Here is a 24,738-nt window from a genome sequence, read left to right as displayed (position 1 = left end):
AGAGACTGACTTAGTGAGCGAGTGAGTGAGAGAGTGAGAGTGAGTGAGAGTGAATGAGTGAGTGAGTGATTGAGTGAGTGAGTGAGTGAGAACAAATGAGTTAAAGCAAGTGAGTGAGAGAGATCGAATGAATGAAAGTCTGAATGACAGAAAGAAAAAAGGATGAAGAAAGAAGCATGAAGAAAAAAAAATGTATATGGAGTTGCTGACATGAGTGCAATCTACAAAGCCGTTGAGGCTGATCCTCATGGGAGGATTATTGCACCAGGACCCTTAGCACTTTTAAAATGCCATTCAATGCCACGGGCTAGATGTAAACTGCAGATGACCATGTTGTGGTAGTTACCATGGATACCCAAGTGATGTGTGAGCTAACACATAGGCCCAACAGATTCCAAGAAGGCCAGAATCACCAGCGGCACCACCATCGATTGTCAGGTCACCCGGATTCAGCAAATACCAGAGTCCAAAATGATGCAGGTTTATACTGTTAATTTTCAGTTTATCGTTACAGTTGGTGTTATTCCATGTCGGAAGGGACGCAGCTACAGCCAGTGGGGTAACTAGAGACAGGCAGGCAGCTATGTGCAACAAAGGTAGGCGTCATATGCAGATCTGAAATATTGTCTTATATGCAAGAGGAGGAGTGATGGGGGTTCAGGCAAAAGCCAGGCTATGGATTGCATTGCTAAATGCTCCATCAGAGTGCAATGGTCGCCTGTCCTTTTTTTAAGTGATGATGTGGGTTTAGCCTGTGCTGTATGTATGTATGGGTGGCTGACTGCCACCCACCCAGAAAGTGTATGGGAGGCTGGTTGGCTGCCAGCCTTCCTTCCATTCCTATGAGTAATGTGAGTGCTCATGAAGGGGACATGGTTGGGTCCACCCCTTTCCCGGTTATCCCCTCTAGGCCTTTTGGCTTAGATCAAGTGTAAAAAAAGAAAGGATCTTGCGACAGATCGCATCCTGAGGCACGTTTTTTTTTGTGTGAATACTTGCACTTGGGTGACTTGTGAGCACATACTGATACATACGTTCCCTATCTGGGGACCATAAATTAAATGGATTTTTGAGAAAGGGAGCTGATTTGGAAGCTTGCTTCTGTCGCCCTATGCATTGACCCGATGTGGCAGTATCTTCGGGTAGTGAACAGTGCACCACCCCATTCCAGTGTTAAACAAGAAAGATTCTCATTTAATCCTCCGTGGGTGAGAATTTGAGTTTGAGAATTGGAGACCAAAATGATGAGTTGCACTGACTGGTTTATGAACGTCTATTCATTTAGCGTTTTAATGACCATGTTTGCACACTGATTGGTGTAAAAAAATAAAATAAAACTAAATAATAATAATCTAGCACACCTGTGCAGGTTTGACATGACATGACAGGTAGCTGTCTTGTGGGTGGTGCTGAATCCTGTTAAATGACATGAGGGTCTCATGCCTATACACAAGGGTGTGTCATTGCTGTTGCTTGACCATGCATTGGTTTCTGTGGTCAGTGAATGATAAAAACAAAATTTACCATCCATTGATGGATGGGAAATCCGCCATGAGGCATTTGTTTTTAGAAACTGCTGCTCACAACCAATGTTGCAATGGAGTGTCTCCATCTGCTGGTGGTATTGGAAAGGCATTAGTGCTATGACAGGGTCTGAAGAAGAAGAAGAAGAAGAAGAAGACGGAAAAAAATATATATAAAAAGAAAAAGAGAGAGAGAGAGAGAGACTGACTTAGTGAGCGAGTGAGTGAGAGAGTGAGAGTGAGTGAGAGTGAATGAGTGAGTGATTGAGTGAGTGAGTGAGTGAGTGAGTGAGAACAAATGAGTTAAAGCAAGTGAGTGAGAGAGATCGAATGAATGAAAGTCTGAATGACAGAAAGAAAAAAGGATGAAGAAAGAAGCATGAAGAAAAAAAAATGTATATGGAGTTGCTGACATGAGTGCAATCTACAAAGCCGTTGAGGCTGATCCTCATGGGAGGATTATTGCACCAGGACCCTTAGCACTTTTAAAATGCCATTCAATGCCACGGGCTAGATGTAAACTGCAGATGACCATGTTGTGGTAGTTACCATGGATACCCAAGTGATGTGTGAGCTAACACATAGGCCCAACAGATTCCAAGAAGGCCAGAATCACCAGCGGCACCACCATCGATTGTCAGGTCACCCGGATTCAGCAAATACCAGAGTCCAAAATGATGCAGGTTTATACTGTTAATTTTCAGTTTATCGTTACAGTTGGTGTTATTCCATGTCGGAAGGGACGCAGCTACAGCCAGTGGGGTAACTAGAGACAGGCAGGCAGCTATGTGCAACAAAGGTAGGCGTGTTGTTTTCATATGCAGATCTGAAATATTGTCTTATATGCAAGAGGAGGAGTGATGGGGGTTCAGGCAAAAGCCAGGCTATGGATTGCATTGCTAAATGCTCCATCAGAGTGCAATGGTCGCCTGTCCTTTTTTTAAGTGATGATGTGGGTTTAGCCTGTGCTGTATGTATGTATGGGTGGCTGACTGCCACCCACCCAGAAAGTGTATGGGAGGCTGGTTGGCTGCCAGCCTTCCTTCCATTCCTATGAGTAATGTGAGTGCTCATGAAGGGGACATGGTTGGGTCCACCCCTTTCCCGGTTATCCCCTCTAGGCCTTTTGGCTTAGATCAAGTGTAAAAAAAGAAAGGATCTTGCGACAGATCGCATCCTGAGGCACGTTTTTTTTTGTGTGAATACTTGCACTTGGGTGACTTGTGAGCACATACTGATACATACGTTCCCTATCTGGGGACCATAAATTAAATGGATTTTTGAGAAAGGGAGCTGATTTGGAAGCTTGCTTCTGTCGCCCTATGCATTGACCCGATGTGGCAGTATCTTCGGGTAGTGAACAGTGCACCACCCCATTCCAGTGTTAAACAAGAAAGATTCTCATTTAATCCTCCGTGGGTGAGAATTTGAGTTTGAGAATTGGAGACCAAAATGATGAGTTGCACTGACTGGTTTATGAACGTCTATTCATTTAGCGTTTTAATGACCATGTTTGCACACTGATTGGTGTAAAAAAATAAAATAAAACTAAATAATAATAATCTAGCACACCTGTGCAGGTTTGACATGACATGACAGGTAGCTGTCTTGTGGGTGGTGCTGAATCCTGTTAAATGACATGAGGGTCTCATGCCTATACACAAGGGTGTGTCATTGCTGTTGCTTGACCATGCATTGGTTTCTGTGGTCAGTGAATGATAAAAACAAAATTTACCATCCATTGATGGATGGGAAATCCGCCATGAGGCATTTGTTTTTAGAAACTGCTGCTCACAACCAATGTTGCAATGGAGTGTCTCCATCTGCTGGTGGTATTGGAAAGGCATTAGTGCTATGACAGGGTCTGAAGAAGAAGAAGAAGAAGAAGAAGAAGAAGACGGAAAAAAATATATATAAAAAGAAAAAGAGAGAGAGAGAGAGAGACTGACTTAGTGAGCGAGTGAGTGAGAGAGTGAGAGTGAGTGAGAGTGAATGAGTGAGTGAGTGATTGAGTGAGTGAGTGAGTGAGTGAGAACAAATGAGTTAAAGCAAGTGAGTGAGAGAGATCGAATGAATGAAAGTCTGAATGACAGAAAGAAAAAAGGATGAAGAAAGAAGCATGAAGAAAAAAAAATGTATATGGAGTTGCTGACATGAGTGCAATCTACAAAGCCGTTGAGGCTGATCCTCATGGGAGGATTATTGCACCAGGACCCTTAGCACTTTTAAAATGCCATTCAATGCCACGGGCTAGATGTAAACTGCAGATGACCATGTTGTGGTAGTTACCATGGATACCCAAGTGATGTGTGAGCTAACACATAGGCCCAACAGATTCCAAGAAGGCCAGAATCACCAGCGGCACCACCATCGATTGTCAGGTCACCCGGATTCAGCAAATACCAGAGTCCAAAATGATGCAGGTTTATACTGTTAATTTTCAGTTTATCGTTACAGTTGGTGTTATTCCATGTCGGAAGGGACGCAGCTACAGCCAGTGGGGTAACTAGAGACAGGCAGGCAGCTATGTGCAACAAAGGTAGGCGTGTTGTTTTCATATGCAGATCTGAAATATTGTCTTATATGCAAGAGGAGGAGTGATGGGGGTTCAGGCAAAAGCCAGGCTATGGATTGCATTGCTAAATGCTCCATCAGAGTGCAATGGTCGCCTGTCCTTTTTTTAAGTGATGATGTGGGTTTAGCCTGTGCTGTATGTATGTATGGGTGGCTGACTGCCACCCACCCAGAAAGTGTATGGGAGGCTGGTTGGCTGCCAGCCTTCCTTCCATTCCTATGAGTAATGTGAGTGCTCATGAAGGGGACATGGTTGGGTCCACCCCTTTCCCGGTTATCCCCTCTAGGCCTTTTGGCTTAGATCAAGTGTAAAAAAAGAAAGGATCTTGCGACAGATCGCATCCTGAGGCACGTTTTTTTTTGTGTGAATACTTGCACTTGGGTGACTTGTGAGCACATACTGATACATACGTTCCCTATCTGGGGACCATAAATTAAATGGATTTTTGAGAAAGGGAGCTGATTTGGAAGCTTGCTTCTGTCGCCCTATGCATTGACCCGATGTGGCAGTATCTTCGGGTAGTGAACAGTGCACCACCCCATTCCAGTGTTAAACAAGAAAGATTCTCATTTAATCCTCCGTGGGTGAGAATTTGAGTTTGAGAATTGGAGACCAAAATGATGAGTTGCACTGACTTGTTTATGAACGTCTATTCATTTAGCGTTTTAATGACCATGTTTGCACACTGATTGGTGTAAAAAAATAAAATAAAACTAAATAATAATAATCTAGCACACCTGTGCAGGTTTGACATGACATGACAGGTAGCTGTCTTGTGGGTGGTGCTGAATCCTGTTAAATGACATGAGGGTCTCATGCCTATACACAAGGGTGTGTCATTGCTGTTGCTTGACCATGCATTGGTTTCTGTGGTCAGTGAATGATAAAAACAAAATTTACCATCCATTGATGGATGGGAAATCCGCCATGAGGCATTTGTTTTTAGAAACTGCTGCTCACAACCAATGTTGCAATGGAGTGTCTCCATCTGCTGGTGGTATTGGAAAGGCATTAGTGCTATGACAGGGTCTGAAGAAGAAGAAGAAGAAGAAGAAGACGGAAAAAAATATATATAAAAAGAAAAAGAGAGAGAGAGAGAGAGACTGACTTAGTGAGCGAGTGAGTGAGAGAGTGAGAGTGAGTGAGAGTGAATGAGTGAGTGAGTGATTGAGTGAGTGAGTGAGTGAGTGAGAACAAATGAGTTAAAGCAAGTGAGTGAGAGAGATCGAATGAATGAAAGTCTGAATGACAGAAAGAAAAAAGGATGAAGAAAGAAGCATGAAGAAAAAAAAATGTATATGGAGTTGCTGACATGAGTGCAATCTACAAAGCCGTTGAGGCTGATCCTCATGGGAGGATTATTGCACCAGGACCCTTAGCACTTTTAAAATGCCATTCAATGCCACGGGCTAGATGTAAACTGCAGATGACCATGTTGTGGTAGTTACCATGGATACCCAAGTGATGTGTGAGCTAACACATAGGCCCAACAGATTCCAAGAAGGCCAGAATCACCAGCGGCACCACCATCGATTGTCAGGTCACCCGGATTCAGCAAATACCAGAGTCCAAAATGATGCAGGTTTATACTGTTAATTTTCAGTTTATCGTTACAGTTGGTGTTATTCCATGTCGGAAGGGACGCAGCTACAGCCAGTGGGGTAACTAGAGACAGGCAGGCAGCTATGTGCAACAAAGGTAGGCGTGTTGTTTTCATATGCAGATCTGAAATATTGTCTTATATGCAAGAGGAGGAGTGATGGGGGTTCAGGCAAAAGCCAGGCTATGGATTGCATTGCTAAATGCTCCATCAGAGTGCAATGGTCGCCTGTCCTTTTTTTAGGTGATGATGTGGGTTTAGCCTGTGCTGTATGTATGTATGGGTGGCTGACTGCCACCCACCCAGAAAGTGTATGGGAGGCTGGTTGGCTGCCAGCCTTCCTTCCATTCCTATGAGTAATGTGAGTGCTCATGAAGGGGACATGGTTGGGTCCACCCCTTTCCCGGTTATCCCCTCTAGGCCTTTTGGCTTAGATCAAGTGTAAAAAAAGAAAGGATCTTGCGACAGATCGCATCCTGAGGCACGTTTTTTTTTGTGTGAATACTTGCACTTGGGTGACTTGTGAGCACATACTGATACATACGTTCCCTATCTGGGGACCATAAATTAAATGGATTTTTGAGAAAGGGAGCTGATTTGGAAGCTTGCTTCTGTCGCCCTATGCATTGACCCGATGTGGCAGTATCTTCGGGTAGTGAACAGTGCACCACCCCATTCCAGTGTTAAACAAGAAAGATTCTCATTTAATCCTCCGTGGGTGAGAATTTGAGTTTGAGAATTGGAGACCAAAATGATGAGTTGCACTGACTGGTTTATGAACGTCTATTCATTTAGCGTTTTAATGACCATGTTTGCACACTGATTGGTGTAAAAAAATAAAATAAAACTAAATAATAATAATCTAGCACACCTGTGCAGGTTTGACATGACATGACAGGTAGCTGTCTTGTGGGTGGTGCTGAATCCTGTTAAATGACATGAGGGTCTCATGCCTATACACAAGGGTGTGTCATTGCTGTTGCTTGACCATGCATTGGTTTCTGTGGTCAGTGAATGATAAAAACAAAATTTACCATCCATTGATGGATGGGAAATCCGCCATGAGGCATTTGTTTTTAGAAACTGCTGCTCACAACCAATGTTGCAATGGAGTGTCTCCATCTGCTGGTGGTATTGGAAAGGCATTAGTGCTATGACAGGGTCTGAAGAAGAAGAAGAAGAAGAAGAAGAAGACGGAAAAAAATATATATAAAAAGAAAAAGAGAGAGAGAGAGAGAGACTGACTTAGTGAGCGAGTGAGTGAGAGAGTGAGAGTGAGTGAGAGTGAATGAGTGAGTGAGTGATTGAGTGAGTGAGTGAGTGAGAACAAATGAGTTAAAGCAAGTGAGTGAGAGAGATCGAATGAATGAAAGTCTGAATGACAGAAAGAAAAAAGGATGAAGAAAGAAGCATGAAGAAAAAAAAATGTATATGGAGTTGCTGACATGAGTGCAATCTACAAAGCCGTTGAGGCTGATCCTCATGGGAGGATTATTGCACCAGGACCCTTAGCACTTTTAAAATGCCATTCAATGCCACGGGCTAGATGTAAACTGCAGATGACCATGTTGTGGTAGTTACCATGGATACCCAAGTGATGTGTGAGCTAACACATAGGCCCAACAGATTCCAAGAAGGCCAGAATCACCAGCGGCACCACCATCGATTGTCAGGTCACCCGGATTCAGCAAATACCAGAGTCCAAAATGATGCAGGTTTATACTGTTAATTTTCAGTTTATCGTTACAGTTGGTGTTATTCCATGTCGGAAGGGACGCAGCTACAGCCAGTGGGGTAACTAGAGACAGGCAGGCAGCTATGTGCAACAAAGTTAGGCGTGTTGTTTTCATATGCAGATCTGAAATATTGTCTTATATGCAAGAGGAGGAGTGATGGGGGTTCAGGCAAAAGCCAGGCTATGGATTGCATTGCTAAATGCTCCATCAGAGTGCAATGGTCGCCTGTCCTTTTTTTAAGTGATGATGTGGGTTTAGCCTGTGCTGTATGTATGTATGGGTGGCTGACTGCCACCCACCCAGAAAGTGTATGGGAGGCTGGTTGGCTGCCAGCCTTCCTTCCATTCCTATGAGTAATGTGAGTGCTCATGAAGGGGACATGGTTGGGTCCACCCCTTTCCCGGTTATCCCCTCTAGGCCTTTTGGCTTAGATCAAGTGTAAAAAAAGAAAGGATCTTGCGACAGATCGCATCCTGAGGCACGTTTTTTTTTGTGTGAATACTTGCACTTGGGTGACTTGTGAGCACATACTGATACATACGTTCCCTATCTGGGGACCATAAATTAAATGGATTTTTGAGAAAGGGAGCTGATTTGGAAGCTTGCTTCTGTCGCCCTATGCATTGACCCGATGTGGCAGTATCTTCGGGTAGTGAACAGTGCACCACCCCATTCCAGTGTTAAACAAGAAAGATTCTCATTTAATCCTCCGTGGGTGAGAATTTGAGTTTGAGAATTGGAGACCAAAATGATGAGTTGCACTGACTGGTTTATGAACGTCTATTCATTTAGCGTTTTAATGACCATGTTTGCACACTGATTGGTGTAAAAAAATAAAATAAAACTAAATAATAATAATCTAGCACACCTGTGCAGGTTTGACATGACATGACAGGTAGCTGTCTTGTGGGTGGTGCTGAATCCTGTTAAATGACATGAGGGTCTCATGCCTATACACAAGGGTGTGTCATTGCTGTTGCTTGACCATGCATTGGTTTCTGTGGTCAGTGAATGATAAAAACAAAATTTACCATCCATTGATGGATGGGAAATCCGCCATGAGGCATTTGTTTTTAGAAACTGCTGCTCACAACCAATGTTGCAATGGAGTGTCTCCATCTGCTGGTGGTATTGGAAAGGCATTAGTGCTATGACAGGGTCTGAAGAAGAAGAAGAAGAAGAAGAAGAAGAAGAAGAAGAAGACGGAAAAAAATATATATAAAAAGAAAAAGAGAGAGAGAGAGAGAGACTGACTTAGTGAGCGAGTGAGTGAGAGAGTGAGAGTGAGTGAGAGTGAATGAGTGAGTGAGTGATTGAGTGAGTGAGTGAGAACAAATGAGTTAAAGCAAGTGAGTGAGAGAGATCGAATGAATGAAAGTCTGAATGACAGAAAGAAAAAAGGATGAAGAAAGAAGCATGAAGAAAAAAAATGTATATGGAGTTGCTGACATGAGTGCAATCTACAAAGCCGTTGAGGCTGATCCTCATGGGAGGATTATTGCACCAGGACCCTTAGCACTTTTAAAATGCCATTCAATGCCACGGGCTAGATGTAAACTGCAGATGACCATGTTGTGGTAGTTACCATGGATACCCAAGTGATGTGTGAGCTAACACATAGGCCCAACAGATTCCAAGAAGGCCAGAATCACCAGCGGCACCACCATCGATTGTCAGGTCACCCGGATTCAGCAAATACCAGAGTCCAAAATGATGCAGGTTTATACTGTTAATTTTCAGTTTATCGTTACAGTTGGTGTTATTCCATGTCGGAAGGGACGCAGCTACAGCCAGTGGGGTAACTAGAGACAGGCAGGCAGCTATGTGCAACAAAGGTAGGCGTGTTGTTTTCATATGCAGATCTGAAATATTGTCTTATATGCAAGAGGAGGAGTGATGGGGGTTCAGGCAAAAGCCAGGCTATGGATTGCATTGCTAAATGCTCCATCAGAGTGCAATGGTCGCCTGTCCTTTTTTTAAGTGATGATGTGGGTTTAGCCTGTGCTGTATGTATGTATGGGTGGCTGACTGCCACCCACCCAGAAAGTGTATGGGAGGCTGGTTGGCTGCCAGCCTTCCTTCCATTCCTATGAGTAATGTGAGTGCTCATGAAGGGGACATGGTTGGGTCCACCCCTTTCCCGGTTATCCCCTCTAGGCCTTTTGGCTTAGATCAAGTGTAAAAAAAGAAAGGATCTTGCGACAGATCGCATCCTGAGGCACGTTTTTTTTTGTGTGAATACTTGCACTTGGGTGACTTGTGAGCACATACTGATACATACGTTCCCTATCTGGGGACCATAAATTAAATGGATTTTTGAGAAAGGGAGCTGATTTGGAAGCTTGCTTCTGTCGCCCTATGCATTGACCCGATGTGGCAGTATCTTCGGGTAGTGAACAGTGCACCACCCCATTCCAGTGTTAAACAAGAAAGATTCTCATTTAATCCTCCGTGGGTGAGAATTTGAGTTTGAGAATTGGAGACCAAAATGATGAGTTGCACTGACTGGTTTATGAACGTCTATTCATTTAGCGTTTTAATGACCATGTTTGCACACTGATTGGTGTAAAAAAATAAAATAAAACTAAATAATAATAATCTAGCACACCTGTGCAGGTTTGACATGACATGACAGGTAGCTGTCTTGTGGGTGGTGCTGAATCCTGTTAAATGACATGAGGGTCTCATGCCTATACACAAGGGTGTGTCATTGCTGTTGCTTGACCATGCATTGGTTTCTGTGGTCAGTGAATGATAAAAACAAAATTTACCATCCATTGATGGATGGGAAATCCGCCATGAGGCATTTGTTTTTAGAAACTGCTGCTCACAACCAATGTTGCAATGGAGTGTCTCCATCTGCTGGTGGTATTGGAAAGGCATTAGTGCTATGACAGGGTCTGAAGAAGAAGAAGAAGAAGAAGAAGAAGAAGAAGAAGAAGACGGAAAAAAATATATATAAAAAGAAAAAGAGAGAGAGAGAGAGAGACTGACTTAGTGAGCGAGTGAGTGAGAGAGTGAGAGTGAGTGAGAGTGAATGAGTGAGTGAGTGATTGAGTGAGTGAGTGAGTGAGTGAGAACAAATGAGTTAAAGCAAGTGAGTGAGAGAGATCGAATGAATGAAAGTCTGAATGACAGAAAGAAAAAAGGATGAAGAAAGAAGCATGAAGAAAAAAAATGTATATGGAGTTGCTGACATGAGTGCAATCTACAAAGCCGTTGAGGCTGATCCTCATGGGAGGATTATTGCACCAGGACCCTTAGCACTTTTAAAATGCCATTCAATGCCACGGGCTAGATGTAAACTGCAGATGACCATGTTGTGGTAGTTACCATGGATACCCAAGTGATGTGTGAGCTAACACATAGGCCCAACAGATTCCAAGAAGGCCAGAATCACCAGCGGCACCACCATCGATTGTCAGGTCACCCGGATTCAGCAAATACCAGAGTCCAAAATGATGCAGGTTTATACTGTTAATTTTCAGTTTATCGTTACAGTTGGTGTTATTCCATGTCGGAAGGGACGCAGCTACAGCCAGTGGGGTAACTAGAGACAGGCAGGCAGCTATGTGCAACAAAGGTAGGCGTGTTGTTTTCATATGCAGATCTGAAATATTGTCTTATATGCAAGAGGAGGAGTGATGGGGGTTCAGGCAAAAGCCAGGCTATGGATTGCATTGCTAAATGCTCCATCAGAGTGCAATGGTCGCCTGTCCTTTTTTTAAGTGATGATGTGGGTTTAGCCTGTGCTGTATGTATGTATGGGTGGCTGACTGCCACCCACCCAGAAAGTGTATGGGAGGCTGGTTGGCTGCCAGCCTTCCTTCCATTCCTATGAGTAATGTGAGTGCTCATGAAGGGGACATGGTTGGGTCCACCCCTTTCCCGGTTATCCCCTCTAGGCCTTTTGGCTTAGATCAAGTGTAAAAAAAGAAAGGATCTTGCGACAGATCGCATCCTGAGGCACGTTTTTTTTTTGTGTGAATACTTGCACTTGGGTGACTTGTGAGCACATACTGATACATACGTTCCCTATCTGGGGACCATAAATTAAATGGATTTTTGAGAAAGGGAGCTGATTTGGAAGCTTGCTTCTGTCGCCCTATGCATTGACCCGATGTGGCAGTATCTTCGGGTAGTGAACAGTGCACCACCCCATTCCAGTGTTAAACAAGAAAGATTCTCATTTAATCCTCCGTGGGTGAGAATTTGAGTTTGAGAATTGGAGACCAAAATGATGAGTTGCACTGACTGGTTTATGAACGTCTATTCATTTAGCGTTTTAATGACCATGTTTGCACACTGATTGGTGTAAAAAAATAAAATAAAACTAAATAATAATAATCTAGCACACCTGTGCAGGTTTGACATGACATGACAGGTAGCTGTCTTGTGGGTGGTGCTGAATCCTGTTAAATGACATGAGGGTCTCATGCCTATACACAAGGGTGTGTCATTGCTGTTGCTTGACCATGCATTGGTTTCTGTCGTCAGTGAATGATAAAAACAAAATTTACCATCCATTGATGGATGGGAAATCCGCCATGAGGCATTTGTTTTTAGAAACTGCTGCTCACAACCAATGTTGCAATGGAGTGTCTCCATCTGCTGGTGGTATTGGAAAGGCATTAGTGCTATGACAGGGTCTGAAGAAGAAGAAGAAGAAGAAGAAGAAGAAGAAGAAGACGGAAAAAAATATATATAAAAAGAAAAAGAGAGAGAGAGAGAGAGACTGACTTAGTGAGCGAGTGAGTGAGAGAGTGAGAGTGAGTGAGAGTGAATGAGTGAGTGAGTGATTGAGTGAGTGAGTGAGTGAGTGAGAACAAATGAGTTAAAGCAAGTGAGTGAGAGAGATCGAATGAATGAAAGTCTGAATGACAGAAAGAAAAAAGGATGAAGAAAGAAGCATGAAGAAAAAAAAATGTATATGGAGTTGCTGACATGAGTGCAATCTACAAAGCCGTTGAGGCTGATCCTCATGGGAGGATTATTGCACCAGGACCCTTAGCACTTTTAAAATGCCATTCAATGCCACGGGCTAGATGTAAACTGCAGATGACCATGTTGTGGTAGTTACCATGGATACCCAAGTGATGTGTGAGCTAACACATAGGCCCAACAGATTCCAAGAAGGCCAGAATCACCAGCGGCACCACCATCGATTGTCAGGTCACCCGGATTCAGCAAATACCAGAGTCCAAAATGATGCAGGTTTATACTGTTAATTTTCAGTTTATCGTTACAGTTGGTGTTATTCCATGTCGGAAGGGACGCAGCTACAGCCAGTGGGGTAACTAGAGACAGGCAGGCAGCTATGTGCAACAAAGGTAGGCGTGTTGTTTTCATATGCAGATCTGAAATATTGTCTTATATGCAAGAGGAGGAGTGATGGGGGTTCAGGCAAAAGCCAGGCTATGGATTGCATTGCTAAATGCTCCATCAGAGTGCAATGGTCGCCTGTCCTTTTTTTAAGTGATGATGTGGGTTTAGCCTGTGCTGTATGTATGTATGGGTGGCTGACTGCCACCCACCCAGAAAGTGTATGGGAGGCTGGTTGGCTGCCAGCCTTCCTTCCATTCCTATGAGTAATGTGAGTGCTCATGAAGGGGACATGGTTGGGTCCACCCCTTTCCCGGTTATCCCCTCTAGGCCTTTTGGCTTAGATCAAGTGTAAAAAAAGAAAGGATCTTGCGACAGATCGCATCCTGAGGCACGTTTTTTTTTGTGTGAATACTTGCACTTGGGTGACTTGTGAGCACATACTGATACATACGTTCCCTATCTGGGGACCATAAATTAAATGGATTTTTGAGAAAGGGAGCTGATTTGGAAGCTTGCTTCTGTCGCCCTATGCATTGACCCGATGTGGCAGTATCTTCGGGTAGTGAACAGTGCACCACCCCATTCCAGTGTTAAACAAGAAAGATTCTCATTTAATCCTCCGTGGGTGAGAATTTGAGTTTGAGAATTGGAGACCAAAATGATGAGTTGCACTGACTGGTTTATGAACGTCTATTCATTTAGCGTTTTAATGACCATGTTTGCACACTGATTGGTGTAAAAAAATAAAATAAAACTAAATAATAATAATCTAGCACACCTGTGCAGGTTTGACATGACATGACAGGTAGCTGTCTTGTGGGTGGTGCTGAATCCTGTTAAATGACATGAGGGTCTCATGCCTATACACAAGGGTGTGTCATTGCTGTTGCTTGACCATGCATTGGTTTCTGTGGTCAGTGAATGATAAAAACAAAATTTACCATCCATTGATGGATGGGAAATCCGCCATGAGGCATTTGTTTTTAGAAACTGCTGCTCACAACCAATGTTGCAATGGAGTGTCTCCATCTGCTGGTGGTATTGGAAAGGCATTAGTGCTATGACAGGGTCTGAAGAAGAAGAAGAAGAAGAAGAAGAAGAAGACGGAAAAAAATATATATAAAAAGAAAAAGAGAGAGAGAGAGACTGACTTAGTGAGCGAGTGAGTGAGAGAGTGAGAGTGAGTGAGAGTGAATGAGTGAGTGAGTGATTGAGTGAGTGAGTGAGTGAGTGAGAACAAATGAGTTAAAGCAAGTGAGTGAGAGAGATCGAATGAATGAAAGTCTGAATGACAGAAAGAAAAAAGGATGAAGAAAGAAGCATGAAGAAAAAAAAATGTATATGGAGTTGCTGACATGAGTGCAATCTACAAAGCCGTTGAGGCTGATCCTCATGGGAGGATTATTGCACCAGGACCCTTAGCACTTTTAAAATGCCATTCAATGCCACGGGCTAGATGTAAACTGCAGATGACCATGTTGTGGTAGTTACCATGGATACCCAAGTGATGTGTGAGCTAACACATAGGCCCAACAGATTCCAAGAAGGCCAGAATCACCAGCGGCACCACCATCGATTGTCAGGTCACCCGGATTCAGCAAATACCAGAGTCCAAAATGATGCAGGTTTATACTGTTAATTTTCAGTTTATCGTTACAGTTGGTGTTATTCCATGTCGGAAGGGACGCAGCTACAGCCAGTGGGGTAACTAGAGACAGGCAGGCAGCTATGTGCAACAAAGGTAGGCGTGTTGTTTTCATATGCAGATCTGAAATATTGTCTTATATGCAAGAGGAGGAGTGATGGGGGTTCAGGCAAAAGCCAGGCTATGGATTGCATTGCTAAATGCTCCATCAGAGTGCAATGGTCGCCTGTCCTTTTTTTAAGTGATGATGTGGGTTTAGCCTGTGCTGTATGTATGTATGGGTGGCTGACTGCCACCCACCCAGAAAGTGTATGGGAGGCTGGTTGGCTGCCAGCCTTCCTTCCATTCCTATGAGTAATGTGAGTGCTCATGAAGGGGACATGGTTGGGTCCACCCCTTTCCCGGTTATCCCCTCTAGGCCTTTTGGCTTAGATCAAGTGTAAAAAAAGAAAGGATCTTGCGACAGATCGCATCCTGAGGCACGTTTTTTTTTGTGTGAATACTTGCACTTGGGTGACTTGTGAGCACATACTGATACATACGTTCCCTATCTGGGGACCATAAATTAAATGGATTTTTGAGAAAGGGAGCTGATTTGGAAGCTTGCTTCTGTCGCCCTATGCATTGACCCGATGTGGCAGTATCTTCGGGTAGTGAACAGTGCACCACCCCATTCCAGTGTTAAACAAGAAAGATTCTCATTTAATCCTCCGTGGGTGAGAATTTGAGTTTGAGAATTGGAGACCAAAATGATGAGTTGCACTGACTGGTTTATGAACGTCTATTCATTTAGTGTTTTAATGACCATGTTTGCACACTGATTGGTGTAAAAAAATAAAATAAAACTAAATAATAATAATCTAGCACACCTGTGCAGGTTTGACATGACATGACAGGTAGCTGTCTTGTGGGTGGTGCTGAATCCTGTTAAATGACATGAGGGTCTCATGCCTATACACAAGGGTGTGTCATTGCTGTTGCTTGACCATGCATTGGTTTCTGTGGTCAGTGAATGATAAAAACAAAATTTACCATCCATTGATGGATGGGAAATCCGCCATGAGGCATTTGTTTTTAGAAACTGCTGCTCACAACCAATGTTGCAATGGAGTGTCTCCATCTGCTGGTGGTATTGGAAAGGCATTAGTGCTATGACAGGGTCTGAAGAAGAAGAAGAAGAAGAAGAAGAAGACGGAAAAAAATATATATAAAAAGAAAAAGAGAGAGAGAGAGAGAGACTGACTTAGTGAGCGAGTGAGTGAGAGAGTGAGAGTGAGTGAGAGTGAATGAGTGAGTGAGTGATTGAGTGAGTGAGTGAGTGAGTGAGAACAAATGAGTTAAAGCAAGTGAGTGAGAGAGATCGAATGAATGAAAGTCTGAATGACAGAAAGAAAAAAGGATGAAGAAAGAAGCATGAAGAAAAAAAAATGTATATGGAGTTGCTGACATGAGTGCAATCTACAAAGCCGTTGAGGCTGATCCTCATGGGAGGATTATTGCACCAGGACCCTTAGCACTTTTAAAATGCCATTCAATGCCACGGGCTAGATGTAAACTGCAGATGACCATGTTGTGGTAGTTACCATGGATACCCAAGTGATGTGTGAGCTAACACATAGGCCCAACAGATTCCAAGAAGGCCAGAATCACCAGCGGCACCACCATCGATTGTCAGGTCACCCGGATTCAGCAAATACCAGAGTCCAAAATGATGCAGGTTTATACTGTTAATTTTCAGTTTATCGTTACAGTTGGTGTTATTCCATGTCGGAAGGGACGCAGCTACAGCCAGTGGGGTAACTAGAGACAGGCAGGCAGCTATGTGCAACAAAGGTAGGCGTGTTGTTTTCATATGCAGATCTGAAATATTGTCTTATATGCAAGAGGAGGAGTGATGGGGGTTCAGGCAAAAGCCAGGCTATGGATTGCATTGCTAAATGCTCCATCAGAGTGCAATGGTCGCCTGTCCTTTTTTTAAGTGATGATGTGGGTTTAGCCTGTGCTGTATGTATGTATGGGTGGCTGACTGCCACCCACCCAGAAAGTGTATGGGAGGCTGGTTGGCTGCCAGCCTTCCTTCCATTCCTATGAGTAATGTGAGTGCTCATGAAGGGGACATGGTTGGGTCCACCCCTTTCCCGGTTATCCCCTCTAGGCCTTTTGGCTTAGATCAAGTGTAAAAAAAGAAAGGATCTTGCGACAGATCGCATCCTGAGGCACGTTTTTTTTTTGTGTGAATACTTGCACTTGGGTGACTTGTGAGCACATACTGATACATACGTTCCCTATCTGGGGACCATAAATTAAATGGATTTTTGAGAAAGGGAGCTGATTTGGAAGCTTGCTTCTGTCGCCCTATGCATTGACCCGATGTGGCAGTATCTTCGGGTAGTGAACAGTGCACCACCCCATTCCAGTGTTAAACAAGAAAGATTCTCATTTAATCCTCCGTGGGTGAGAATTTGAGTTTGAGAATTGGAGACCAAAATGATGAGTTGCACTGACTGGTTTATGAACGTCTATTCATTTAGCGTTTTAATGACCATGTTTGCACACTGATTGGTGTAAAAAAATAAAATAAAACTAAATAATAATAATCTAGCACACCTGTGCAGGTTTGACATGACATGACAGGTAGCTGTCTTGTGGGTGGTGCTGAATCCTGTTAAATGACATGAGGGTCTCATGCCTATACACAAGGGTGTGTCATTGCTGTTGCTTGACCATGCATTGGTTTCTGTGGTCAGTGAATGATAAAAACAAAATTTACCATCCATTGATGGATGGGAAATCCGCCATGAGGCATTTGTTTTTAGAAACTGCTGCTCACAACCAATGTTGCAATGGAGTGTCTCCATCTGCTGGTGGTATTGGAAAGGCATTAGTGCTATGACAGGGTCTGAAGAAGAAGAAGAAGAAGAAGAAGAAGAAGAAGAAGACGGAAAAAAATATATATAAAAAGAAAAAGAGAGAGAGAGAGAGAGACTGACTTAGTGAGCGAGTGAGTGAGTGAGAGTGAGTGAGAGTGAATGAGTGAGTGAGTGATTGAGTGAGTGAGTGAGTGAGTGAGAACAAATGAGTTAAAGCAAGTGAGTGAGAGAGATCGAATGAATGAAAGTCTGAATGACAGAAAGAAAAAAGGATGAAGAAAGAAGCATGAAGAAAAAAAAATGTATATGGAGTTGCTGACATGAGTGCAATCTACAAAGCCGTTGAGGCTGATCCTCATGGGAGGATTATTGCACCAGGACCCTTAGCACTTTTAAAATGCCATTCAATGCCACGGGCTAGATGTAAACTGCAGATGACCATGTTGTGGTAGTTACCATGGATACCCAAGTGATGTGTGAGCTAACACATAGGCCCAACAGATTCCAAGAAGGCCAGAATCACCAGCGGCACCACCATCGATTGTCAGGTCACCCGGATTCAGCAAATACCAGAGTCCAAAATGATGCAGGTTTATACTGTTAATTTTCAGTTTATCGTTACAGTTGGTGTTATTCCATGTCGGAAGGGACGCAGCTACAGCCAGTGGGGTAACTAGAGACAGGCAGGCAGCTATGTGCAACAAAGGTAGGCGTGTTGTTTTCATATGCAGATCTGAAATATTGTCTTATATGCAAGAGGAGGAGTGATGGGGGTTCAGGCAAAAGCCAGGCTATGGATTGCATTGCTAAATGCTCCATCAGAGTGCAATGGTCGCCTGTCCTTTTTTTAAGTGATGATGTGGGTTTAGCCTGTGCTGTATGTATGTATGGGTGGCTGACTGCCACCCACCCAGAAAGTGTATGGGAGGCTGGTTGGCTGCCAGCCTTCCTTCCATTCCTATGAGTAATGTGAGTGCTCATGAAGGGGACATGGTTGGGTCCACCCCTTTCCCGGTTATCCCCTCTAGGCCTTTTGGCTTAGATCAAGTGTAAAAAAAGAAAGGATCTTGCGACAGATCGCATCCTGAGGCACGTTTTTTTTTGTGTGAATACTTGCACTTGGGTGACTTGTGAGCACATACTGATACATACGTTCCCTATCTGGGGACCATAAATTAAATGGATTTTTGAGAAAGGGAGCTGATTTGGAAGCTTGCTTCTGTCGCCCTATGCATTGACCCGATGTGGCAGTATCTTCGGGTAGTGAACAGTGCACCACCCCATTCCAGTGTTAAACAAGAAAGATTCTCATTTAATCCTCCGTGGGTGAGAATTTGAGTTTGAGAATTGGAGACCAAAATGATGAGTTGCACTGACTGGTTTATGAACGTCTATTCATTTAGCGTTTTAATGACCATGTTTGCACACTGATTGGTGTAAAAAAATAAAATAAAACTAAATAATAATAATCTAGCACACCTGTGCAGGTTTGACATGACATGACAGGTAGCTGTCTTGTGGGTGGTGCTGAATCCTGTTAAATGACATGAGGGTCTCATGCCTATACACAAGGGTGTGTCATTGCTGTTGCTTGACCATGCATTGGTTTCTGTGGTCAGTGAATGATAAAAACAAAATTTACCATCCATTGATGGATGGGAAATCCGCCATGAGGCATTTGTTTTTAGAAACTGCTGCTCACAACCAATGTTGCAATGGAGTGTCTCCATCTGCTGGTGGTATTGGAAAGGCATTAGTGCTATGACAGGGTCTGAAGAAGAAGAAGAAGAAGAAGAAGAAGAAGACGGAAAAAAATATATATAAAAAGAAAAAGAGAGAGAGAGAGACTGACTTAGTGAGCGAGTGAGTGAGAGAGTGAGAGTGAGTGAGAGTGAATGAGTGAGTGAGTGATTGAGTGAGTGAGTGAGTGAGTGAGAACAAATGAGTTAAAGCAAGTGAGTGAGAGAGATCGAATGAATGAAAGTCTGAATGACAGAAAGAAAAAAGGATGAAGAAAGAAGCATGAAGAAAAAAAAATGTATATGGAGTTGCTGACATGAGTGCAATCTACAAAGCCGTTGAGGCTGATCCTCATGGGAGGATTATTGCACCAGGACCCTTAGCACTTTTAAAATGCCATTCAATGCCACGGGCTAGATGTAAACTGCAGATGACCATGTTGTGGTAGTTACCATGGATACCCAAGTGATGTGTGAGCTAACACATAGGCCCAACAGATTCCAAGAAGGCCAGAATCACCAGCGGCACCACCATCGATTGTCAGGTCACCCGGATTCAGCAAATACCAGAGTCCAAAATGATGCAGGTTTATACTGTTAATTTTCAGTTTATCGTTACAGTTGGTGTTATTCCATGTCGGAAGGGACGCAGCTACAGCCAGTGGGGTAACTAGAGACAGGCAGGCAGCTATGTGCAACAAAGGTAGGCGTGTTGTTTTCATATGCAGATCTGAAATATTGTCTTATATGCAAGAGGAGGAGTGATGGGGGTTCAGGCAAAAGCCAGGCTATGGATTGCATTGCTAAATGCTCCATCAGAGTGCAATGGTCGCCTGTCCTTTTTTTAAGTGATGATGTGGGTTTAGCCTGTGCTGTATGTATGTATGGGTGGCTGACTGCCACCCACCCAGAAAGTGTATGGGAGGCTGGTTGGCTGCCAGCCTTCCTTCCATTCCTATGAGTAATGTGAGTGCTCATGAAGGGGACATGGTTGGGTCCACCCCTTTCCCGGTTATCCCCTCTAGGCCTTTTGGCTTAGATCAAGTGTAAAAAAAGAAAGGATCTTGCGACAGATCGCATCCTGAGGCACGTTTTTTTTTGTGTGAATACTTGCACTTGGGTGACTTGTGAGCACATACTGATACATACGTTCCCTATCTGGGGACCATAAATTAAATGGATTTTTGAGAAAGGGAGCTGATTTGGAAGCTTGCTTCTGTCGCCCTATGCATTGACCCGATGTGGCAGTATCTTCGGGTAGTGAACAGTGCACCACCCCATTCCAGTGTTAAACAAGAAAGATTCTCATTTAATCCTCCGTGGGTGAGAATTTGAGTTTGAGAATTGGAGACCAAAATGATGAGTTGCACTGACTGGTTTATGAACGTCTATTCATTTAGTGTTTTAATGACCATGTTTGCACACTGATTGGTGTAAAAAAATAAAATAAAACTAAATAATAATAATCTAGCACACCTGTGCAGGTTTGACATGACATGACAGGTAGCTGTCTTGTGGGTGGTGCTGAATCCTGTTAAATGACATGAGGGTCTCATGCCTATACACAAGGGTGTGTCATTGCTGTTGCTTGACCATGCATTGGTTTCTGTGGTCAGTGAATGATAAAAACAAAATTTACCATCCATTGATGGATGGGAAATCCGCCATGAGGCATTTGTTTTTAGAAACTGCTGCTCACAACCAATGTTGCAATGGAGTGTCTCCATCTGCTGGTGGTATTGGAAAGGCATTAGTGCTATGACAGGGTCTGAAGAAGAAGAAGAAGAAGAAGAAGAAGACGGAAAAAAATATATATAAAAAGAAAAAGAGAGAGAGAGAGAGAGACTGACTTAGTGAGCGAGTGAGTGAGAGAGTGAGAGTGAGTGAGAGTGAATGAGTGAGTGAGTGATTGAGTGAGTGAGTGAGTGAGTGAGTGAGAACAAATGAGTTAAAGCAAGTGAGTGAGAGAGATCGAATGAATGAAAGTCTGAATGACAGAAAGAAAAAAGGATGAAGAAAGAAGCATGAAGAAAAAAAAATGTATATGGAGTTGCTGACATGAGTGCAATCTACAAAGCCGTTGAGGCTGATCCTCATGGGAGGATTATTGCACCAGGACCCTTAGCACTTTTAAAATGCCATTCAATGCCACGGGCTAGATGTAAACTGCAGATGACCATGTTGTGGTAGTTACCATGGATACCCAAGTGATGTGTGAGCTAACACATAGGCCCAACAGATTCCAAGAAGGCCAGAATCACCAGCGGCACCACCATCGATTGTCAGGTCACCCGGATTCAGCAAATACCAGAGTCCAAAATGATGCAGGTTTATACTGTTAATTTTCAGTTTATCGTTACAGTTGGTGTTATTCCATGTCGGAAGGGACGCAGCTACAGCCAGTGGGGTAACTAGAGACAGGCAGGCAGCTATGTGCAACAAAGGTAGGCGTGTTGTTTTCATATGCAGATCTGAAATATTGTCTTATATGCAAGAGGAGGAGTGATGGGGGTTCAGGCAAAAGCCAGGCTATGGATTGCATTGCTAAATGCTCCATCAGAGTGCAATGGTCGCCTGTCCTTTTTTTAAGTGATGATGTGGGTTTAGCCTGTGCTGTATGTATGTATGGGTGGCTGACTGCCACCCACCCAGAAAGTGTATGGGAGGCTGGTTGGCTGCCAGCCTTCCTTCCATTCCTATGAGTAATGTGAGTGCTCATGAAGGGGACATGGTTGGGTCCACCCCTTTCCCGGTTATCCCCTCTAGGCCTTTTGGCTTAGATCAAGTGTAAAAAAAGAAAGGATCTTGCGACAGATCGCATCCTGAGGCACGTTTTTTTTTGTGTGAATACTTGCACTTGGGTGACTTGTGAGCACATACTGATACATACGTTCCCTATCTGGGGACCATAAATTAAATGGATTTTTGAGAAAGGGAGCTGATTTGGAAGCTTGCTTCTGTCGCCCTATGCATTGACCCGATGTGGCAGTATCTTCGGGTAGTGAACAGTGCACCACCCCATTCCAGTGTTAAACAAGAAAGATTCTCATTTAATCCTCCGTGGGTGAGAATTTGAGTTTGAGAATTGGAGACCAAAATGATGAGTTGCACTGACTGGTTTATGAACGTCTATTCATTTAGCGTTTTAATGACCATGTTTGCACACTGATTGGTGTAAAAAAATAAAATAAAACTAAATAATAATAATCTAGCACACCTGTGCAGGTTTGACATGACATGACAGGTAGCTGTCTTGTGGGTGGTGCTGAATCCTGTTAAATGACATGAGGGTCTCATGCCTATACACAAGGGTGTGTCATTGCTGTTGCTTGACCATGCATTGGTTTCTGTGGTCAGTGAATGATAAAAACAAAATTTACCATCCATTGATGGATGGGAAATCCGCCATGAGGCATTTGTTTTTAGAAACTGCTGCTCACAACCAATGTTGCAATGGAGTGTCTCCATCTGCTGGTGGTATTGGAAAGGCATTAGTGCTATGACAGGGTCTGAAGAAGAAGAAGAAGAAGAAGAAGAAGAAGACGGAAAAAAATATATATAAAAAGAAAAAGAGAGAGAGAGAGAGAGACTGACTTAGTGAGCGAGTGAGTGAGAGAGTGAGAGTGAGTGAGAGTGAATGAGTGAGTGATTGAGTGAGTGAGTGAGTGAGTGAGTGAGTGAGAACAAATGAGTTAAAGCAAGTGAGTGAGAGAGATCGAATGAATGAAAGTCTGAATGACAGAAAGAAAAAAGGATGAAGAAAGAAGCATGAAGAAAAAAAAATGTATATGGAGTTGCTGACATGAGTGCAATCTACAAAGCCGTTGAGGCTGATCCTCATGGGAGGATTATTGCACCAGGACCCTTAGCACTTTTAAAATGCCATTCAATGCCACGGGCTAGATGTAAACTGCAGATGACCATGTTGTGGTAGTTACCATGGATACCCAAGTGATGTGTGAGCTAACACATAGGCCCAACAGATTCCAAGAAGGCCAGAATCACCAGCGGCACCACCATCGATTGTCAGGTCACCCGGATTCAGCAAATACCAGAGTCCAAAATGATGCAGGTTTATACTGTTAATTTTCAGTTTATCGTTACAGTTGGTGTTATTCCATGTCGGAAGGGACGCAGCTACAGCCAGTGGGGTAACTAGAGACAGGCAGGCAGCTATGTGCAACAAAGGTAGGCGTGTTGTTTTCATATGCAGATCTGAAATATTGTCTTATATGCAAGAGGAGGAGTGATGGGGGTTCAGGCAAAAGCCAGGCTATGGATTGCATTGCTAAATGCTCCATCAGAGTGCAATGGTCGCCTGTCCTTTTTTTAAGTGATGATGTGGGTTTAGCCTGTGCTGTATGTATGTATGGGTGGCTGACTGCCACCCACCCAGAAAGTGTATGGGAGGCTGGTTGGCTGCCAGCCTTCCTTCCATTCCTATGAGTAATGTGAGTGCTCATGAAGGGGACATGGTTGGGTCCACCCCTTTCCCGGTTATCCCCTCTAGGCCTTTTGGCTTAGATCAAGTGTAAAAAAAGAAAGGATCTTGCGACAGATCGCATCCTGAGGCACGTTTTTTTTTGTGTGAATACTTGCACTTGGGTGACTTGTGAGCACATACTGATACATACGTTCCCTATCTGGGGAACATAAATTAAATGGATTTTTGAGAAAGGGAGCTGATTTGGAAGCTTGCTTCTGTCGCCCTATGCATTGACCCGATGTGGCAGTATCTTCGGGTAGTGAACAGTGCACCACCCCATTCCAGTGTTAAACAAGAAAGATTCTCATTTAATCCTCCGTGGGTGAGAATTTGAGTTTGAGAATTGGAGACCAAAATGATGAGTTGCACTGACTGGTTTATGAACGTCTATTCATTTAGCGTTTTAATGACCATGTTTGCACACTGATTGGTGTAAAAAAATAAAATAAAACTAAATAATAATAATCTAGCACACCTGTGCAGGTTTGACATGACATGACAGGTAGCTGTCTTGTGGGTGGTGCTGAATCCTGTTAAATGACATGAGGGTCTCATGCCTATACACAAGGGTGTGTCATTGCTGTTGCTTGACCATGCATTGGTTTCTGTGGTCAGTGAATGATAAAAACAAAATTTACCATCCATTGATGGATGGGAAATCCGCCATGAGGCATTTGTTTTTAGAAACTGCTGCTCACAACCAATGTTGCAATGGAGTGTCTCCATCTGCTGGTGGTATTGGAAAGGCATTAGTGCTATGACAGGGTCTGAAGAAGAAGAAGAAGAAGAAGAAGAAGAAGACGGAAAAAAATATATATAAAAAGAAAAAGAGAGAGAGAGAGAGAGACTGACTTAGTGAGCGAGTGAGTGAGAGAGTGAGAGTGAGTGAGAGTGAATGAGTGAGTGAGTGATTGAGTGAGTGAGTGAGTGAGTGAGAACAAATGAGTTAAAGCAAGTGAGTGAGAGAGATCGAATGAATGAAAGTCTGAATGACAGAAAGAAAAAAGGATGAAGAAAGAAGCATGAAGAAAAAAAAATGTATATGGAGTTGCTGACATGAGTGCAATCTACAAAGCCGTTGAGGCTGATCCTCATGGGAGGATTATTGCACCAGGACCCTTAGCACTTTTAAAATGCCATTCAATGCCACGGGCTAGATGTAAACTGCAGATGACCATGTTGTGGTAGTTACCATGGATACCCAAGTGATGTGTGAGCTAACACATAGGCCCAACAGAT

The 24,738-nt window shown here is 43.4% G+C and overlaps 14 pseudogenes; all 14 read left to right on the top strand.

The window, feature by feature from the left end:
- The first annotated feature begins 899 nt into the window (after positions 1 to 899).
- On the top strand, positions 900 to 1,163 carry LOC130286035 (U2 spliceosomal RNA; annotated as a pseudogene).
- Positions 1,164 to 2,633: 1,470 nt separating this feature from the next.
- LOC130286034 (U2 spliceosomal RNA) lies at positions 2,634 to 2,897 on the top strand (annotated as a pseudogene).
- A 1,476-nt stretch (positions 2,898 to 4,373) lies between these two features.
- On the top strand, positions 4,374 to 4,637 carry LOC130286033 (U2 spliceosomal RNA; annotated as a pseudogene).
- Positions 4,638 to 6,107: 1,470 nt separating this feature from the next.
- On the top strand, positions 6,108 to 6,371 carry LOC130286032 (U2 spliceosomal RNA; annotated as a pseudogene).
- A 1,469-nt stretch (positions 6,372 to 7,840) lies between these two features.
- LOC130286031 (U2 spliceosomal RNA) lies at positions 7,841 to 8,104 on the top strand (annotated as a pseudogene).
- A 1,476-nt stretch (positions 8,105 to 9,580) lies between these two features.
- Positions 9,581 to 9,844, top strand: LOC130286030 (U2 spliceosomal RNA; annotated as a pseudogene).
- A 1,484-nt stretch (positions 9,845 to 11,328) lies between these two features.
- On the top strand, positions 11,329 to 11,593 carry LOC130287900 (U2 spliceosomal RNA; annotated as a pseudogene).
- Positions 11,594 to 13,075: 1,482 nt separating this feature from the next.
- Positions 13,076 to 13,339, top strand: LOC130286029 (U2 spliceosomal RNA; annotated as a pseudogene).
- A 1,472-nt stretch (positions 13,340 to 14,811) lies between these two features.
- On the top strand, positions 14,812 to 15,075 carry LOC130286028 (U2 spliceosomal RNA; annotated as a pseudogene).
- A 1,473-nt stretch (positions 15,076 to 16,548) lies between these two features.
- LOC130287898 (U2 spliceosomal RNA) lies at positions 16,549 to 16,813 on the top strand (annotated as a pseudogene).
- A 1,478-nt stretch (positions 16,814 to 18,291) lies between these two features.
- On the top strand, positions 18,292 to 18,555 carry LOC130286026 (U2 spliceosomal RNA; annotated as a pseudogene).
- A 1,472-nt stretch (positions 18,556 to 20,027) lies between these two features.
- LOC130286025 (U2 spliceosomal RNA) lies at positions 20,028 to 20,291 on the top strand (annotated as a pseudogene).
- A 1,477-nt stretch (positions 20,292 to 21,768) lies between these two features.
- On the top strand, positions 21,769 to 22,032 carry LOC130286024 (U2 spliceosomal RNA; annotated as a pseudogene).
- Positions 22,033 to 23,512: 1,480 nt separating this feature from the next.
- LOC130289092 (U2 spliceosomal RNA) lies at positions 23,513 to 23,776 on the top strand (annotated as a pseudogene).
- The last annotated feature ends 962 nt before the right edge of the window (positions 23,777 to 24,738 follow it).

The sequence above is a fragment of the Hyla sarda genome, chromosome 8 (assembly GCF_029499605.1).
Source record: "Hyla sarda isolate aHylSar1 chromosome 8, aHylSar1.hap1, whole genome shotgun sequence".
Lineage (NCBI taxonomy): Eukaryota > Metazoa > Chordata > Amphibia > Anura > Hylidae > Hyla > Hyla sarda.
This window is presented reverse-complemented; position numbering and strand designations above follow the sequence as displayed.